The sequence below is a fragment of the Heloderma suspectum genome, chromosome 3 (genome assembly GCF_057233095.1).
Source record: "Heloderma suspectum isolate Gila_16-S chromosome 3, 16-S_ref, whole genome shotgun sequence".
Classification (NCBI taxonomy): Eukaryota; Metazoa; Chordata; class Lepidosauria; order Squamata; family Helodermatidae; genus Heloderma; species Heloderma suspectum.
In genome coordinates this window covers 265,213,560-265,234,295 of record NC_139460.1, presented here as the reverse complement: position 1 = coordinate 265,234,295, position 20,736 = coordinate 265,213,560, and the positions used below count along the sequence as shown (strand labels likewise).

General features: G+C 43.4%; 1 protein-coding gene across 5 annotated transcripts in view; it reads left to right on the top strand.

Annotated features, from left to right (window-relative positions):
- The window catches only part of DGKD (diacylglycerol kinase delta), a 122,494-nt gene that overhangs the window by 2,870 nt on the left and 98,888 nt on the right, over window positions 1-20,736 (top strand). The window contains exon 1 of one of the 5 annotated variants that reach the window (XM_084846758.1): window positions 2,544-2,561. The exons of the other annotated variants lie outside the window; for them this stretch is intronic. The gene's annotated coding sequence lies outside the window, so the exon portion shown is untranslated. Of the gene's footprint in view, window positions 1-2,543; window positions 2,562-20,736 lie in introns of those variants that run through there. 5 annotated transcript variants of the gene reach the window in all.

Genomic DNA, 20,736 nt, shown 5'->3' with positions numbered 1-20,736 from the left:
GATGTGCATTCAATATGCATTCAGTTTCAGCTAAACAATAACACATATACACATGCCATAATCTTTACCTAAGGTATTTGTAGATTACCACTTGCAAGGGCTATTCTAGGTGTCTCATTATATATTTGGGGAAGATAAGGAAACCTGGGAGTATTAACCCATATTAAGCTTCTGAATTAGGCATGTTTTTTATTCATTAAAACAAGTCTGGAAACAGCCTTAAGTTTAAGATGGAAAAGCTACTTTTAATCTGTAGTGCAATGGTCGTTGTTGTTGTTGTTGTTGTTGTTCAGTCGTTCAGTCGTGTCCGACTCTTCGTGACCCCATGGACCATAGCACGCCAGGCCTTCCTGTCCTGCGCTCTCTCCCGGAGCGTGCTCAAGTTCATATTCATTGCATCCGTGATGCTATCTAGCCATCTCATCCTCTGCCGTCCCCTTCTCCTTTTGCCTTCAGTCTTTCCCAGCATCAGGGTCTTTTCCAGGGAGTTTTCTCTTCGCGTTAGGTGGCCAAAATATTGGAGCTTCAGCTTCATTATCTGTCCTTCCAATGAGCACTCAGGGTTGATTTCCTTTAGGATGGACTGATTTGACCTCCTTGCAGTCCAGGGCACTCGTAAGAGTCTTCTCCAGCACCACAGTTCGAAAGCATCAATTCTTCGGCGCTCAGCCTTCCTTATAGTCCAGCTCTCACAGCCATACATTACTACTGGGAAAACCATAGCTTTGATTAGACGGACCTTTGTCGGCAAGGTGATGTCTCTGCTTCTTACTATGCTGTCTAGGTTTGCCATAGCTTTCCTCCCAAGGAGCAAGCGTCTTTTAATTTCATGGCTACAGTCACCGTCTGCGGTGATCTTGGAGCCCAAGAAAGTAAAATCTGTCACTGCTTCCATTTCTTCCCCTTCTATATGCCAGGAAGTGATGGGGCCAGATGCCATGATCTTAGTTTTTTTAATGTTGAGTTTCAAACCAGCTTTTGCACTCTCCTCTTTCACCCTCAACAAGAGGCTCTTGAGATCCTCTTCGCTTTCTGCCATTAGGGTGGTATCGTCTGCATATCTGAGGTTGTTGATAATTCTCCCAGCAATCTTAATTCCGACCTCTGATTCATCCAACCCGGCATTTCTCATGATGTACTCTGCATATAAGTTAAATAAGCAGGGTGACAATATGCAGCCTTGTCGTACTCCTTTCCCAATTTTGAACCAATCGGTTGTTCCATGTCTGGTTCTTACTGTTGCTTCTTGACCCTCGTACAGGTTTCTCAGGAGACAGGTCAGGTGGTCTGGTACTCCCATCACTTTAAGAATTTGCCACAGTTTGTTGTGATCCACACAATCAAAGGCTTTAGCGTAGTCAATGAAGCAGAAATAGACGTTTTTCTGGAATTCTCTTGCTTTCTCCATGATGCAGCGAATGTTGGCGATTTAGTGCAATGGTCAAACCTACATAAAGTAAAATGGGTAGACTGATTAACCTCACAGGGAGGAAGCCTCATAAAACATGTAGTCACGCCCACTGTTGACACTGTAGTATTAGTGCTCAGGTTCTTAAGCACTGGTTTAGAGTCACGGGCAGTGCACTGTACATCTGAAAATGTTCATTAATTGTTTGCTTCCCAGTCTGTTCAACACAGGCAGTCAAATATTTTGTACATGTTGAACAATTATCTATGTTTTGAAGGAGCTGACTGTCAAAACTTCAACTGGAGAAAATCCCTGAACTTTATTATGTTTGAGTTGAACATTTGAAATTCTGTTTTCTTAAATACTTTGACAGAACACTTAAATAGAATACTTCAGTGGTATTACAGTGACTTTTTTTAAAAATAGGGAGGAAAGATGCAGTAGTCTCATGAACGCAACTTTAGGATTTAAACATTATTTCAAGTGAAAAAAACAAGGAATGAGTCTTTTCTGACATTAGAAAGTTTTAAGTGCAATAATTTGAGATACAACATTGATGGTTACCTTATTTTTTGTAATTCAAATGAGGCTGAACTCTACTTTGAATTCCCACTTAATCACTTGCCATGTTTTGCATCATTTCCTACGTCAATGTGGCTGTAAAAAGCCTAAACACTGCTTGTGCTATGTGAATATAAACATTTTAAGTACAAGGATTATAAACAGAAATTGTGTATAGCCATTAAGCTTCCATTGCTTTAATCTGCTGAAACCCTTTAGCTAAGCAGTGTCAGTTTCTCAAGGTGACTCAGGATATTTCAGAATTATAAGTTGCTTTATTTTGTGGCTGTTGTCTTCATTACACTTCTTCATTTACTTCTCTTCTAACTTTTGATCATCTTTTCTTTTCTAGAGATGGAAGGAAGCGCAAATGCATGACGAACATACATTTCATAGCTGTGCAAGACATTTTGAAGGTTTTTTAAAGACTGATGGGTTACTTCCATACTTACCACCCTTTAGCACTGCTAAGCCATTGCTTTTCTCATTTAGCTGGAAGTGGAATCAAAACAGAGATTCCTCACAACACTCAGTATGTCATCCAGCAATGCCTTCCTCATGACCAAGATCTATCTTTAATGTCTACTCACAGGTAAATTACATTCAGAAAAGGTACTTTCCAGTCCTAATTGAAAGCTTCATGTTTTGCAGGTTCAGATGTTTTATTTCTACCTTGGTCAGTGTGGCTCAGAGATTACTGCTGAATTGTCCTGTTTATCCGGCAAACATAGAGCACACATACACACGCACACACGCATAAATACAGTGTTACAAATAAGAAATGGTGTTATAGAAATTATACAAAGATGAAAATACCAAAGGAAAACATAAATAAACATCTGAAGTACCAAAAGATAGGAATTAGATTATAACATACAAAAGAAATAAAGTTGCATTCTGTCCCTAATACTTACTCCAGGAATTAATAAACAATTTCCATCTTTCTATGAATTTGTCTACTTGGGGACTAGAATAGCTTCTTATAAAGTAGTTGAAGTCATTCAGATACCCATGGAATATGATCTGATTTCCAATAGTTGGCAACACCCTATTAGAGCTTTTAAGCTCTTTTGCTATAATGGAAAGAAAAGAGAAAAAATGGAAAGAAACCAACTTAACACGCACAGGGAATGAAAGCTGATTAAATAAGAGGTAATTCAGTATTAATACTAGTATCCACACTGACCAGAGAAGCAATAAAAGGGGCTGAATGTGCAAACAGGAAGCTTTAGATTTAAAGGAACAGTTCTCTGTTAAAGCTCTAATAGCATATTGCCTCCCCACACTGGACAGACTATTGCTGCTGTTGTGTTTTATAACAATAATAGCCACAAGGTAGGACTGAAAAAAGCACAGCAATGGAATTCATTGATTTGACATTGGGTTGTATCCAGTTTTAATCTAATTTAAGTCCCGTTCATTTCCGTGGGGCATATTTTAAATAGGACTAACGCTGGATACAACAAAATAGGCCTGTTCACATGTAACGGCAAATCATGGGTTAATTAACCTACGATTTTCTGGGTTGTGTGCTGTGCATGAGCCACTTCCGCTTTTCATAATCAACCTGCAATCAGCCTGATTGTAGGTTGTTGCGTGATGTGCGAACCTGGACATTTTGGGTTGTTTGTGGGTTGAAGAACCCAAAGTTAACCTAAGAACTAACTCTGTGTTGTGTAACCCACAAACAACCCAAAGTGTCCGGGTTCGCATGTCATGCAACAGCCAACGCATTGGGCTGATGGGAGGTTATTATGTCAAGCGGAAACACTTCACGCAAAGCACACGAACTGACAAAGTGTAGGTTAATTAACTCACAATTTGATCCACTTATGTGCAAACCAGGTCAGTGTTCTGTGGATTGCTCGTAAAAAGTGAGAAAACAAAGGGTGGCAGTTCCAGAGAAAAGGGCTAGTTTGGAAGCAACCCTGGTGTTAAACTTGAGCCTTTTAGGCTGCCATCTGATATACACTTTGTTGTTCAGTCGTTCAGTCGTGTCCGACTCTTCATGACCCCATGGACCATAGCAACCCAGGCCTTCCTGTCCTGTGCTCTCTCCTGGAGTGTGCTCAAGTTCATATTCATTGCATCGGTGATGCTATTTAGCCATCTCATCCTCTGCCGTCCCCTTCTCCTTTTGCCTTCAGTCTTTCCCAGCGTCAGGGTCTTTTCCAGAGAGTTTTCTCTTCGCATTAGGTGGCCAAAATATTTCAGCTTCAGCTTCATTATCTGTCCTTCCAATGAGCACTCAGGGTTGATTTCCTTTAGGATGGACTGATTTGATCTCCTTGCAGTCCAGGGGACTCGTAAGAGTCTTCTCCAGCACCACAGTTCGAAAGCATCAATTCTTTGGCGCTCAGCCTTCCTTATAGTCCAGCTCTCACAGCCATACATTACTACTGGGAAAACCATAGCTTTGATTATACGGACCTTTGTCGGCAAGGTGATGTCTCTGCTTCTTACTATGCTGTCTAGGTTTGCCATAGCTTTCCTCCCAAGGAGCAAGCGTCTTTTAATTTCATGGCTACAGTCACCGTCTGCGGTGATCTTGGAGCCCAAGAAAGTAAAATCTGTCACTGCTTCCAGTTCTTCCCCTTCTATATGCCAGGAAGTGATGGGGCCAGATGCCATGATCTTAGTTTTGTTCATGTTGAGTTTCAAACCAGCTTTTGCACTCTCCTCTTTCACCCTCAACAAGAGGCTCTTGAGATCCTCTTCGCTTTCTGCCATTAGGGTGGTATCGTCTGCATATCGGAGGTTGTTGATAATTCTCCCAGCAATCTTAATTCCGACCTGTGATTCATCCAGCCCGGCATTTCTCATGATGTACTCTGCATATAAGTTAAATAAGCAGGGTGACAAGTATGACAAGCCTTGTCATACTCCTTTCCCAATTTTGAACCACTCGGTTGTTCCATGTCTGGTTCTTACTGTTGCTTCTTGACCCTTGTACAGGTTTCTCAGGAGACAGGTCAGGTGGTCTGGTACTCCCATCTCTTTAAGAATTTGCCAGAGTTTGTTGTGATCCACACAATCAAAGGCTTTAGCGTAGTCAATGAAGCAGAAATAGACGTTTTTCTGGAATTCTCTTGCTTTCTCCATGATCCAGCAAATGTTGGCGATTTGATCTCTAGTTCCTCTGCCTCTTCGAAACCCAGCTTGTACTTCCGGTAGTTCTCGGTTCACATACTGCTGAAGCCTAGCTTGTAGGATTTTGAGCATCACCTTGCTGGCATGTGAAATGAGCGCAATTGTGCGGTAGTTTGAACACTCTTTGGCGTTGCCCTTCTTTGGAATTGGAATGTAAACTGACCTTTTCCAGTCTTGTGGCCACTGCTGAGTGTTCCAAATTTGTTGGCATATTGAATGCAGCACTTTAACAGCATCATCTTTTAGGATTTTAAATAGCTCAGCTGGAATACTGTCATCTCCGCTAGCTTTGTTGTTAGTAATGCTTCCTAAGGTCCACTTGACTTCACTCTCGAGGATGTCCGGCTCAAGTTCAGTGACCGCACTATCATGGCTATCAGGGACATTCAGATCTTTCCTGTATAGTTCTTCTGTGTATTCTTTCCACCTCTTCTTAATCTCATCTGCTTCTGTTAGGTCCCTGCTTTCATTGTCCTTTATCATGGCCGTCTTTGCACAAAACGTTCCCTTGAGATCTCCGATTTTCTTGAAGAGATCTCTAGTCTTTCCCATTCTGTTGTTTTCCTCGATTTCTTTGCATTGTTCATTTAAGAAGGCCTTCTTGTCTCTCCTTGCTATTCTCTGGAACTCTTCATTCAATTGGCTATATCTTCCCCTTCCTCCCTTGCTTTTCGCTTCCCTTCTTTCGTCAGCTACTTGTAAAGCCTCATCAGACAGCCACTTGGCTTTCTGGCATTTCTTTTTCTTTGGGATGGATTTTATTGCTGCCTCCTGAACAATGTTACGGACCTCCGTCCATAGTTCCTCAGGCACTCTGTCTATCAGGTCTAATCCCTTAAATCTATTCCTCACCTCCACTGTATTTATGTATGTATGTGTATATATATATATATATATATATATATATATATACACACACACTTACTTCGTAGCAAATCTCATTGAACTTGGTGGCACTTACTTTTGAGTAGAATCACATATAGGATTGCACTGTCAATCACATATGTTTGGCTGTTTAATATATAGGACATTTCATTGGATCCTGAACAATGACAAAGAAATATACACATGACAGTGTTCCCAATGAACCGTAAGGCTGTATTTTTTCTCCTAAAGACACTTTGCTCTACAATCACCTCATGATTGCTTATGCAGTTCTGAAAAGTTACTGGCCTTGGGGAGTTTTCTAGAATTGTAACAGTGTAGCTATTGTAGTTCTGTAGTCATTAATTTAGGGAGCAATCCTGTGGCCGCTAGACAGTGGCTAGACAGCCATAGGATATGCTGTTTTCCGGGAACTGACCTCGGAACCTGTGCTCCAAGGTCAGTTCCCGGGGAACTGACCTTCCCCCACCTCCGCGCTGCCTCAGAGGCAGTGCAGAACAGCCCCGTCCTCCACACTCACAAGAGGAGCGCGGAGGGGCCGGACAGGGGTGTGGCTGGGGGCATTCCGGGGCAGGGAGATCGTATGCAGGGCAGGAGGAACGTGAACAATCCCCTCCGTGCTTCTCCTGCCCTGCTTTGGATAGGTGGTTGCCTCCGAGTTCAGAGGCTGCTGCCTATCTAAATAGGATTGCGCCCTTAGTCTCTTGAATTGTCTAGTTATATTTTAAGTGCTCATTGCGATAAATCTGAAGCATTAAGACAGTGCTTTCCTTGCATCACAGTCATTGGCAAGATAATTGGGCTGTTTGGATGTAACAGCAGCTTCCATTAGCAATTCCTAGGTTAATTAATCCACAAATTATGGGGATGCACACCATGCCTGAATCGTATGCGAGCTGCTTCCTGTTTCCTGTAACAACCTTCGAATACTGCCCTCAAGGGTTTTTAGCATGACATACAAGCCTGGGAACTTGGGGTTGTTCATGGGTTAAACAACCCCAAGTTAATCCATGGCTTGTCTGAACCGTATCTTTACTGATTTAACCGTTGATACATACACAAAAGCTGGACTGGAGAGAGAACAATCAAGGAAGAGTTCTGGGCTTCCCAAAGAGGGTTCACCTCTCCCACCTCGAACTCATGGCTCTCTATGCTTTCAGGTTTCTTGAACTAGAAAATAAGTTATATGAATCAGTATGAATTTTTAGAAAGCTGTTGCAAAAATTAAATTATAGGCACAACACTAGCCATGTATTGCCTCAGGCTTCCCTTTAGTCATTGGCTGAGTTGCCATACTGTCACACAATGCTGATAAATGTTTTAACTGTTGTGGGTGAAGATTCAGTTACAGAATTTTGTTTAGGAGAATAGCTTTACATAGGGTTTAAGAACAGGAGACGCTGTATGTCAGAAGTAAGAATAGGCAGAGGGGAGTAGGGAGATGAGTAGAAAAGGGTCCTAGGGGGCAGCATGGCTGAAGACAGAGAAACAGAGTAGGTAGCGGTGTGGGAAGCAGGGATTGGAGAGAAGGAGGGGACAGTGCAGTGACAGAAGTAAGAAGCTGAAGGGCGGGGGGGAAGCCAAAGAAGCAGGAAGAAAGGTCTGTGGAAAACATCACACAGGACCTAGAAGCTGGCGAGGGAGAAAATAAAGGCTGTGAGTAGTTGGTATGAAAAGAAATGGGAATGCATGAGGTCTTTGAAATAGGAAGCAGAAACGCCAGAGATGCAGTGAGTGTTGAGTTTCCCACAGTGATTTGAAATAATAAGCCCAAACTTCAGCTGCAGATTAAGGTATTTAGATATGTAGAGGGATACTAACATTAAAAATATCTAGATCACCAAATTAGAAAACTTAGAATTGCTTGCAGCCTATTAATTCTTTGGACCAGGATTACCAGATTACAAAGATATTTTAAAAGCTTAGTCCCAGAACCATAGTCTAGAAATGTTGTATTACTTCAAAAATTTATTTATATTACCAAACAGTGGGGCTTTTTTTTTTTTTTAAAGAAACAGGATTTTGATGGAAGTTTCATATGAGAATTTAATACAATTTTAGGGCATCAATTGCTAAATAATAGAATAGCAAACTGTGTCCTCCCACCCTTCACCCAAGCACAGTGAAGAGGCGAAGTTGTGTCCACTTATGTATAGATCACTCTCGTTTTTCTGCTATGTGTACAAATTGGGGACCCAGTCAGCACGACCGTGTACATAGGTGTATACCCTTATAGGTAAAATTTCAGCTCATTAGCAGGCTTTCAGCATGATTTTCACTCAATCACTTTCAGTTACTCTAACAAGAGTATAAACAGTGGTAGGCAACCCAATGCCCTCCAGGTTGTGGACTGCAACTCCTATTAGCCCCAGCCAGCATAGCTATAACTCCCAGTGACTATGGGAGTTGTAGTCCAAAACATTTGGAGGGCATCAGGTTACCTATCTCTGATAAGATTTATGAACATGTCTACGAATCTGACTGGTGAGAATGTATACTCTTTTTATTTATTTTTTTACATTACGGTTTTACAAGAGTGACTTGTAGGAGCACTCCTGTGGTTGAAAATAATAATATTGAAAGGAGCCCTAAAATGCAGCTGAAAGATTTTCTTTAAGTGGTTTAATGTACATTTCTGTCCTTTAAATGTCTTTGTTGTATATTCAGAGCTTTTACTCTTGACTTCCAGGCTAAATACAGCATGTCTGTTAACCATGTGTTGTGGCCCATCCGGTGCTTGGCAAGCAGTGAAGCATGAGCAGACACTCAGTTGCATGCACACTTGCATATGCACACAAAATAGGGGATCCATTCAGTCTCTGGTGGGTTGAAATATTTAACTGGCATATTGCATACCAGCTGTGACCTGTGAGTTTGATAATATCTTAGGAACTTCTTACACAGTTTAGTCAGTATACTAAAGTTGTTCTAGTGCCAAATAAAAATGACAATATAATTCCTTTTATTGTTACAATGTTTCAGATAAGTTTTTTTATGTAGTGGCTAGAGTGTTGGATCTGGAAGTGGAAGACACAAGTTAAAATCTGTTCGACCATATATATTGTTGGTGACCTTAGGCAACTAACCTCACAGGCTATTGTGAGGATAAATTGTGACCAATCATGTGCTATTGAGCACTTGTTGGTAAGGCAGATATAAATTACCTAAGCTAGGTTTTGTATTTTGATGATGATGAAAGGGTTACGTCATAGAGATGGAAGTGTATGAAACTGTGTTTGTACATGCATTGCAACATAGTGGAAATAATGCAATTCTTTGGCTTATAACTCCGGAAATGAACCAGGATATTATATGTGACACACACAATTGTAATGAATTGACAGTATTTCTTCAGTTTGCTCCATCTATTTGGACAATACATTATAAAGATATTTCACAACCTGTTGAAATAACTGCTGGCTTTGGCTTCTAGTGGGTCTCTGTACTGGCTTTGCTGAAGCTGCAAGAATGACTTAAGCACAATGTTTTATAACAGTCAATAATGACTGATGATATGGCTTAATGAAAAGCATATTGAGGAGTAGATGCAATAGTTATACCAGGAATTGTCCAACCACCAACAAATTCTGTGATAGTCTGATACAATGTGGGCGTTACTCTCTTTTTTGAGCAGACATGAGAGGACTATGTACTTGGAAGGCATTGCTGAGTAGATTATAAAGAGAATCATACTGATGATATATCCAACTCAGAAATGTGCTCTGACTGGTATTGGCTAAGGGTTTGGGGAGAGGCTTTTCCCAGCCCATCTATTGGAGAGCCTTAAACTAGAGATGCCAGGAACTGAACTTGGTTTCTTTTTTCTTTTTTTTACATGCAGACTATGTGTTCTATCTCTGAGCCTTGGCTGTGGTAAGAAATAGAGGACAGGGCTGGGTTGTGCTTTGGTCTGATTCAGTAAGGCAAATCTTATGTTCTTAGCTTCAATTTCCCATCTAGACAGTAGGAGTAGTCAGTCAGTCAATTGCACTGCAGATAACCAGAGTTCTTTACAGTTTTATAAGAAAAGAGGCAACAATCACACAAAAAAGAGGAAAAGAAGAAGGGGGGAAAAGATTGAACAAGCCAATCAAATCAATTCATCCTGTGCATAGCTTACAGCAAGTTTTTAGGACCTTTTCTCTAATATTTTTAGCAGCCAGAACAAATGAAATTACTTGCTTGGTTGTATATCTAGACTGATATATCTAGCAGTAGTTTATACATTTGCTTAGACAAAGTTCTGTCATACATTCCTCCCAACAAAGGTGCAAGGCATCTTGGGACTGGCGTACAATTCATAGAAGAAAATATAATGAATATCTGTGGCAAAACCTACAGTGGTTTGTGAGTTATGGTTGAACTGAACACACAAAAGCTGGGAAATAATTTTTTCAACCAAAATGCCAGCCCCTTTCAAACCACAATGCACCTTGGGCAAAGGGACCAGCACGTTGTGGCAAGTGACAAAGGGCAGGAACCCATTGGGATGCACACATGACTTTGAACCACAGGGCTCTGGGACCTATCAGTCAACAGCCTGAGTGCTCAGACCTTTGAGATATTATGCATGCCAAGTCAGAGTTGCCCCCTCATTTCATAAGCATCTCTGGGTGTCTGCTTCTGTAGCCTTCTCTGTACCAAAAGATCAAGCTGCCTGTAGTCCTGTAGCCTGAGTGCTACCTAGCAGAGAAGAAGTTGGGATACAAAGAGAAAGCCAGCAACCAGCAGTACAAGGGTTAACAGTTTGGTTCCCATTGGGCTGCGCCACCACTGCAGGGGTTAACAGCCCCTATAGCATATACCTCTTGTTTCTCTCCCTGTTTTTCCCAGCTCTCCCAATCTTGTGCCATCAGCCGAAGCTGCTAGCAGCATATAGTATTGCAGTAGTAGCTAAGAGGCTTCAACAATTGGTTGATACATTGTAACTGAAAATGCATTCCCCTGCTAATTGCAAGCCACTCCAAATGTATCCTCAGCCACAGATAGCCTATTAACATCAGCAATGAGCTGATACCATTTGTAGCTAGTGTCTGGAGCTGCCTGAAATTAACTCCTGCACTCCTGTAGGCAGGTAGAAATGGGGTGGAGCCGGGGGGGGGGTGCTGTTTGCCCTTGCCATGCTGTTGCAGCCCAGTGGGTGCCAAACTGTTAACTTTTTGTTGTGCTGAGTACTGGCTTTCCTCTTTCTATCTGGTATGACATCCCCATTTCCTTTCTGTCAACCAGCACTCAAGCTGTTATCCCCTTCACTGCTAACAGTGGCACAGGGTAGGGGGTGGTGGAACAAATTGGAAGTGGGATTTGGGGTGGAGGCTATGGGTGCCAAACTGTTAACCCCTGTACTGCTGGCTTTCCTTCAGCTGTTTTCACTCAGGAATGAGGGGGCAGCTCTGGCATGGCATGCATAATATCTCACAGGTCCGTGCACTCAGACTGTTGACTGATATCCAATGGTTCAGCAGTCACATGTACATCCCAATGGGCTCCTGCCTTGCCCAAGGTGCACTGTGGTTTGAAAAGGGGCTGGCGTTATGGTTGAAAAAATGATTTCCCAGCTTTTGTGTGTTCAGTTCAACCATAACTCACAAGCCACCATAGGTTTTGCCACTGATGTCACAGGTTTTGTTAGGAAAGGTGTGGAGTCTCTGGTGTTTATCATCATTGGAGTTGTAAGAGAAGACTTCCCCACATTTAGAGCATGGGGATACACCAGCCCACTCCCACATACAATGGGCTTGCTTAGAAGAATACCATAATCACAATAGATTCCTCTTCCAAGGCATAGTTCAGGTTGGGGGTGGGTGCCTGGGGGTGAGGGCTCATGCCTAGGGTGGGAGCCTGGAGGTGGGGGCTCCAGGCGGGGGACAGTGATTTGGGGAGGAACTCATGCTTTGGTCTGCTGGGTGGGGGCTCATGCTAGGGATGGGTATCTGGGGTCAGGGCCCATGCCAGGGGTGGGTATCAGGGGTGGGGGCTCATGCCGGGGGTGGGGGAGTCTGGCAGACACTCAGAGATGCTTAATCAAAATGAAATGAGGGGGCAACTCTGACTTGGCATGCATAATATGCCTGAAAGGTCCGAGCACTCAGGCTGTTGACTGATAGGTCCCAGAGCCCTGTGGTTCAACAGTCACGTGTGCATCTCAATGGGCTCTTGCCCTTCACCACTTATTTATTTATTTGAAACATTTGTATCCCTCCCTATATCATTAAGACCAGCCCACCCCCACACACAATGGGTTTGCTCAGAAGAATACTGTAATCACAATAGATTCCCCCTACAAGGCATAGTTCATGCTGGGGGTGAAGGCTTGTGCTTGGGGTAGGGCCCTGGAGGTGGGGGCTCTAGGCTGGGGACAGTGATTTGGGGAGGAGCTCAGGCCTGGGTCTGCTGGGTGGGGGCTCATGCTGGCGATGGGTATCGGGGGTGGGGGCACATTCCGGGGGGGTCAGGGGTAGCTTGGTTGGGGGCTGCAGGCTGGAGGGGGCAGTTGGAGGGGCAGTTTGGGGGGTTCATACCTAGGTTTCTGCAGTGGAGGCTCGTGGCCAATCTACCTGGTGGGGCAGAAAGGGGGGTCACCGGAGGTGGACCTAAGGGCATCTATTTTGCTATACACAGGCCTTTTGCTACACAGTTCAACACACCAATCTCCTCTCCTAGACATTCCTCCAGAATAACAACACAGAGAAAGCCGTTTGTGGCAGATCCCACTTATTGAAAGCAACGGGGATGCAGGGGGAGAGGAAGAAACCCATTTCACACACAGGCAAACTAAGGAAATGGGCAATTAAAGTCAGTGACTGCAAGAGAGAGATAGAGTGAATTTGGGTTACATAATCATGGCATACTAAATTCACAGAACCAACAGAGTGCAAGCTTCTTCTTTTTAAATGGCTTTTTTAAGAACACCCCAATTTATCCAGAGTATGTCACAACACATAGAAAGGCATTTGTAGACAAACTCATTTCTCCAGGATTTAAGCTAAAGGGAGATGGGAGATTTGGAAACTCATTTACACACAGGGAAATTAAGGTAGGTAGCAGGCAATTAAGAGTCCATAACTGAGGTATGGACTGCAAATTAGCAGGCAATTAAGAGTCCATAACTGTAAGTGAGAGAGTTTGGGTTACATAATCCCAGGGTTTTGTGTTTTTTTAAAGTGTGGCCAGCAAACATTAAACAGGAGGAATTTATCCAGGAATGTGTATTAATTTGCACCACCAGAAGTAAAGAAAGGGTTTTTAAAACCACTTGTTCACAATGTGACTCAGATGCATTATACAGCAAAACAAAATGTATTCTAGCCCTAAATTTATGAACAGTTCAACACACCAACCCCTCCCCTCGCCCGCAAATGTATCCCGAGTAACAGCACAGATAAAGCAATTTCTAGCAGAACTGGCTTTTCTAACACCTAAAGCAAAGGGTTTGGGGAGGGGGAAAAAACCCATTTCTCACACACACATGCTTACATGGGAGTAACTCCCACTGAATTCAGTGAGATGTACTTCTGAGTAGTCCTACATAGGATTGCTGTGTATATCCCATAATTTAAAAGCACTTGGCACACACAAGCAAAAAATGGCAATGTGTATTCTATCACAGTGGTGGTGGTGATGATGATGTCATCTTAAGTTGCAGCACCATAAACTGAAAAGGATTCATATTACAGATAGAATCCACCCACACAAAGTATTACATACAAACACACATGTACACACATGTAAGAATTTATCAGTTTGCAAATCCCTCCCCACACACACCAAGCCCAAAATACGTTTTTACACAATGTTGCAACACAGACTTAAATGCATTCCCCTAACCCCTATTTATTCAGTCACAACACCATGAGAACAAAAAATGCAAATCAACCATCCTTAAGAACATAAGAAGAGCCATGCTGGATCAGACCAAGGGTCCATCTAGTCCAGCATTCTGTTCACACAGTGGCTAATCAGCTGTTGACCAGGAACCCACAAGCAGGGCATGAGCGCAACAGCACCCACCCACCCATGTTCCCCAGCAACTGCTGTACATAGGCTCACTGCCTCTGGTACTGGAGGTAGCACATAGCCATCAAGACTAGTAGCCATTGATAGCCTTTTCCTCCAGGAATTTGTCTATCCCCCCTTTAAAGCCATCCAAACTGGTGGCCATCACCACTTCCTATGGTAGCAAATTTCATAGTTTAACTATGCGCTGTGTAAAGAAGTACTTTTATCTGTCCTGAATCTCCCACCAATCAGCTCCATAGGATGACCCCAGGTTCTAGTATTTTGAGAGAGGGAGAAAAATGTCTCCCTATCCACATTCTCGACACCATGCATAATTTTGTAGGCCTCTATCATTTCTCCCCTTACCCTCCTTTTTTCCAAGCTTAACAATCCCAACTGTTGTAACCTTCTCTCATAGGGAAGATGCTCCAGCCCCTTGATCATTTTAGTTGCCCTTTTTTGCACTTTTTCCCAACTCTACAATATCCTTGCGTTGAACCACATTTGCCATTTAGATGCCCATTCTCCCAGTTTGGAGAGATCCTTTTGGAGCTCTTCACAATCCCTTTTTGTTTTAACCACCCTAAATAATTTGGTGTCATTGGCAAACTTGGCCACTCCACTGCTCACTTTTAATTCCAGATCGTTTATGAACAGGTTGAAAAGCATTGGTCCTAATACGGATTCCTGTGGGACCCCACTATTTCCTTCCCTCCATTGGGAGAATTTATCATTTATTCCTACTCTCTGCTTTCTGTTCTTTAACCAGTTACTGATCCATAAGAGGACCTGTCCTCTTATTCCATGACTGCTAAGTTTGCTCAGGAATCTTTGGTGAGCAACTTTATCAAAAGCCTTTTGGAAGTCCAAATAAACAATATCTACCGGATCACCCCTGTCTACATGTTTATTGACACTCTCAAAGAGCTCTAAAAGGTTAGTGAGAGAGGACTTAACCTTTGCGGAAGCCATGTTGATTCTTTTTCAGCAGGGCTTGTCCATCTATATGCTAATTTTATCTTTAATAATGCCTTCAACCAATTTACCTGGAACAGACGTTAAGCTAACTGGCCTGTAATTTCCCGGATCTCCCCTGGAACCCTTTTTGAAAATTGGTGTTACATTGGTCATCTTCCAGTCCTCTGGTACAGAGGCTGATCTTAGGGACATGTTGCATATTTTGGTTAGAAGATCAGCAATTTCATATTTGAGTTCTTTGAGAACTCTAGGATGGATACCATCTGGGCCCGGTAATTTATTTGCTTTCAATTTATCAATAAGGTTGAGAACTTCATCTTTTGTCACCACTATTTGCCTCAGTTCCTCAGACTCCCTTCCTGAAAACATCAGTTCAGGCACAGGTATCTGTCCTATATTTTCTGCAGTGAAGACAAATGAAAATAATTCATTCAGCTTCTCTGCAGTCTCCTTGTCCTCCTTCAGTACTCCTTTAACTCCATTGTCATTCAGTGGTCCAACTACCTCCCTAGCTGGTTTTCTGCTTCTGATATATTTAAAGAATTCTTTGTTGTTGGCCTTGATGTTGTTAGCGATATACTTTTCAAAATGCTTTTTTGCATTTCTTATTGTCTCCTTGCATCGTGTTTGTGAAAGCTTGTGCGTCCCTTTGTTTTCCTCACTTGGGCAAGACTTCCATTTTCTGAAGGAAGTTATCTGTTCTCTAATAGCTCCCTGAACACAGCTTGTTAACCATGCCGGTGACCTCTTAGATTTGGTGCTACCTTTCCTAACCTGTGGAATACATTTTAGTTGGACTTCTGTTATTGTGGTTTTGAGTAATCTCCAAGCATTTTGAAGGGATTTAATCTTCTTGACTCTCCCTTTTAACTTTTTTCACTAATTCCCTTGTTTTAGAGAAGTTTCCTCTTTTGAAGTCAAAAGTGACTGTGTTGGACTTCCTGGGCAATTTTCCACTTAAATATGTATTAAATCTGATAGCACTGTGATCCCTGTTTCCAACTGGTTCAACAACATTTACATCTCGTACTAGGTCCTAGGCGACACCATTTAGGATTAAATCCAAGGTCATCTCCCCTCTGGTCGGTTCCATGACCAACTGTTCTAGGGCAGGGCACAGCCCCTTTAATTCACTCTCCTTGCCTTGATTGATTGACCTGGACCAAGCTGCTCTGCCATGGGGCTCCTGAAATGGACTGGCAGCCAGTGCAGCTGGAAAAGTACTGGCGTAATGTGATCTCGTTGGCCAGTCCCTGTGAACAATCTTGCTGCCCTATTTTGGACTAGCTGAAGTTTCTGGACCGTTTTCAAAGGCAGCCCCACGTATAATGCATTGCAGTAATCCAGATGAGCTCCTTCATGGATCACTGCCTTGTTGTGGCGAAGGGGCTTGCGTAACTCAGTGAAGCCATAAGCTATGCCATGCAGGGCCACCCAAGACGGACAGGTCATGGTGGAGAGTTCTGACAAAATGTGGTCCACTGGAGAAGGAAATGGCAACCCACTCCAGTATTCTTGCCAAGAAAACCCCATGGAACGTATCACAAGGCTAAAAGATACGATGCCAGAAGATGAGCCCCTCAGGTTGGAAGGTGTCCAATATACTACTGGGGAAGAGCAGAGGGTATTTCCAAGTAGCGCCAGAAAGAGTGAAGCGGCTGGGCCAAAGCCGAAAGGACACTCAGCTGTGGATGTGTTTGGTGGTGAAAAGAAAATCCGATGTTGTAAAGAACAACATTGTTTAGGAACCTGGAATGTAAGATCAATGAATCAAGGTAAGCTGGAGGTGGTCAAACATGAGATGGCAAGATTGAACATCAACATCGTGGGAATCAGCGAACTAAAATGGACAAGCATGGGCGAATTTAATTCAGGTGGCCATTATATCTACTACTATGGGCAAGAATCCTTTAGAAGAAATGGAGTAGCACTCATAGTCAACAAAAAGGTGGGAAAAGCAGTACTGGGGTACAATCTCAAAAACGACAGAATGATCTCAGTAAGAATCCAAGGCAAACCATTCAACATCACAGTAATTCAAGTCTGTGCCCCAACCACTGATGCTGAAGAAGCTGAGGTTGATCGGTTCTATGAAGACCTACAACACCTTCTAGAACTAACACCAAAAAAATATGTCCTCTTCATCATAGGGGATTGGAATGCTAAAGTAGGAAGTCAAGAAATCCCTGGGATAACAGGCAAGCATGGCCTTGGTGTACAAAATGAAGCAGGACAAAGGCTAATAGAGTTTTGCCAAGAGAACACGCTGATCATAGCAAACACTCTTTTCCAACAGCACAAGAGGCGACTCTACACATGGACATCACCAGATGGTCAATATCGAAATCAGATTGGTTATGTCCTTTGCAGCCAAAGATGGAGAAGCTCCATACAGTCAGTAAAAACAAGACCTGGAGCTGACTGTGGCTCAGATCATGAGCTTCTTATCGCAAAATTTCGGCTGAAATTGAAGAACATAGGGAAAACCATTAACCATTCAGGTATGACCTAAACCATATCCCTTATGAATATACAGTGGAGGTGAGGAATAGATTTAAGGGATTAGACCCGACAGACAGAGTGCCTGAGGAACTATGGACAGAGGTCCGTAACATTGTTCAGGAGGCAGCAACGAAATCCATCCCAAAGAAAAAGAAATGCCAGAAAGCAAAGTGGCTGTCTGATGAGGCTTTACAAGTAGCTGAGGAAAGAAGGGAAGCGAAAAGCAAGGGAGAAAGGGGAAGATATATTCAACTGAATGCAGAGTTCCAGAGAATAGCAAGGAGAGACAAGAAGGCCTTCTTAAATGAACAGTGCAAAGAAATGGAAGAAAACAATAGAATGGGAAAGACTAGAGATCTCTTCAAGAAAATCGGAGATCTCAAGGGAACGTTTTGTGCAAAGATGGGCATGATAAAGGACAAAGAAGGCAGGGACCTAACAGAAGCAGATGAGATTAAGAAGAGGTGGAAAGAATACACAGAAGAAATAAACTGGAAAGATCTGAATGTCCCTGATAGCCATGAGAGTGCAGTCACTGAACTTGAGCTGGACATCCTCGAGAGTGAAGTCAAGTGGGCCTTAGGAAGCATGACTAACAACAAAGCTAGTGGAGATGACAGTATTCCAGCTGAGCTATTTAAGATCCTAAAAGAGGATGCTGTTAAAGTGCTGCGCTCAATATGCCAACAAATTTGGAACACTCAACAATGGCCACGAGACTGGAAAAGGTCAGTTTACATTCCAATTCCAAAGAAGGGCAATGCCAAAGAGTGTTCAAACTACCGCACAATTGCACTCATTTCACATGCCAGCAAGGTTATGCTCCAAATCCTGCAAACTAGGCTTCAGCAGTATGTGAACCGAGAACTACCGGAAGTACAAGCTGGGTTTCGAAGAGGCAGAGGAACTAGAGATCAAATCGCCAACATTTGCTGGATCATGGAGAAAGCAAGAGAATTCCAGAAAAATGTCTATTTCGGCTTCATTGACTATGCTAAAGCCTTTGATTGTGTGGATCACAACAAACTGTGGCAAATTCTTAAAGAGATGGGAGTACCAGACCACCTGACCTGTCTCCTGAGAAACCTGTACAAGGGTCAAGAAGCAACAGTAAGAACTGGACATGGAACAACCGATTGGTTCAAAATTGGGAAAGGAGTGCGACAAGGCTGTATATTGTCGCCCTGCTTATTTAATTTATATGCAGAGTACATCACGAGAAACGCCGGGTTGGATGAATCACAGGTCGGAATTAAGACTGCCGGGAGAATTATCAACAACCTCAGATACGGAGACGATACCACCCTAATGGCAGAAAGCGAAGAGGATCTGAAGAGCCTCTTGTTGAGGGTGAAAGTGGAGAGTGCAAAAGCTGGTTTGAAACTCAACATTAACAAAACTAAGATCATGGCATCTGGCCCCATCACTTCCTGGCATATAGAAGGGGAAGAAATGGAAGCAGTGACAGATTTTATTTTCTTGGGCTCCAAGATCACTGCAGACGGTGACTGTAGCCATGAAATTAAAAGACGCTTGCTCCTTGGGAGGAAAGCTATGGCAAACCTAGATAGCACAGTAAGAAGCAGAGACATCACCTTGCCGACAAAGGTCTGTATAATCAAAGCTATGGTTTTCCCAGTAGCAACGTATGGCTGTGAGAGCTGGACTATAAGGAAGGCTGAGTGCCGAAGAATTGATGCTTTTGAACTGTGGTGCTGGAGAAGACTCTTACGAGTCCCCTGGACTGCAAGGAGGTCAAGTCAGTCCATCCTAAAGGAAATCAGCCCTGAGTGCTCATTGGAAGGACAGATACTGAAGCTGAAGCTCAAATATTTTGGCCACCTAATGCGAAGAGAAAACTCTCTGGAAAAGACCCTGATGCTGGGAAAGACTGAAGGCAAAAGGAGAAGGGGACGGCAGAGGATTGCATCACCGATGCAATGAATATGGACTTGAGCACACTCCGGGAGAGAGTGGAGGACAGGAAGGCCTGGCGTGCTATGGTCCATGGGGTCACGAAGAGTCTGACACGACTGAATGACTGAACAACAAATCCAGATGAGACGTTATCAGAGCATGGATACCTGTAACTAGGCTATCTCTGTCCAGATAAGGGCGTAGTTGGTATACCAGCCTAAGCTGATAAAAGTTCTCCATGCCATTGAGTTCACCTGTGCCTCAAGTGACAGTTCTGGGTCCAAGAGCACCCCCAAACTTTGAACCTGATCCTTTAGGGGGAGTGCACCCCCCCCAGAACAGGCTGAATATCACCTAGCCAGGCAGACGAACCACCCACTAACAGTACCTCCGTCTTGTCTGGATTGAGTTTCAGTTTATTGGCCCTCATCCAGTCCATTACTGTGCCCAGGCACTGATTCAGAACAGCCACTGCCTCACCTGAGTTTGATGAAAAAGAGAGGTAGAGCTGGGTGTTATCTGCATATTGATGGCACCTCAGCCCACACCTCCGGATAACCTCCCCTAGCAGTTCCATGTAGATGTTGAACAGCATGGGGGATAAAATAGAGCCCTGTGGAACCCCATGGCATAATTGCCATGGCACAGAGCAATAATCCCCCAGCACCACCTTCTGGAATTGGCCATCCAAGTAGGAGCAGAACCACTGCAGTGCAGTGCCTCCAGCTCCCAACCCAGACAACCTATCCAGAAGGATACCATTGTCAATGGTATCGAAAGCCGCTGAGAGGTCCAGAAGAATCAACAGGGTCACACTCCCCCTGCCCCTCTCCTGGCAGAGGTCATCCCACAGGGCAACCAAGGCAGTTTCTGTTCCAAAACTAGGCTTGAAGCCTGACTGAAATGGATCTAGATAATCCGTTTCATTCAAGAGGGCCTGGAGTTGTCCTCCAACCACCCACTCAAGCACCTTGCCCAGGAAGGGGATGTTGGCCACCAACCTATAATTGTTAACATCCTCTGGGTCCAGGTTAGGCTTTTTCAGGAGTGGCCTGATTACTGCCTCTTTTAAAGAGGCCGACACCACTCCCTCTCTCAAGGAGGAATTTACAACCTCCTAGACCCAGCCAGACATCCCCTCCTTGTTTGATGTAATAAGCCATGAAGGGCAAGGGTCGAGCACACAAGTGGTCGACTGGACTTGGCCAAGCACCTTGTCTGCATCCTCAGTCCTCAGTAACTGAAACTCATCCAATAAAACTGGAGCAGATGGTGCTCTGAACACCTATACCAATGGATCTGCATTAATCGTGGTGTCCAATTCATGATGAATCTGA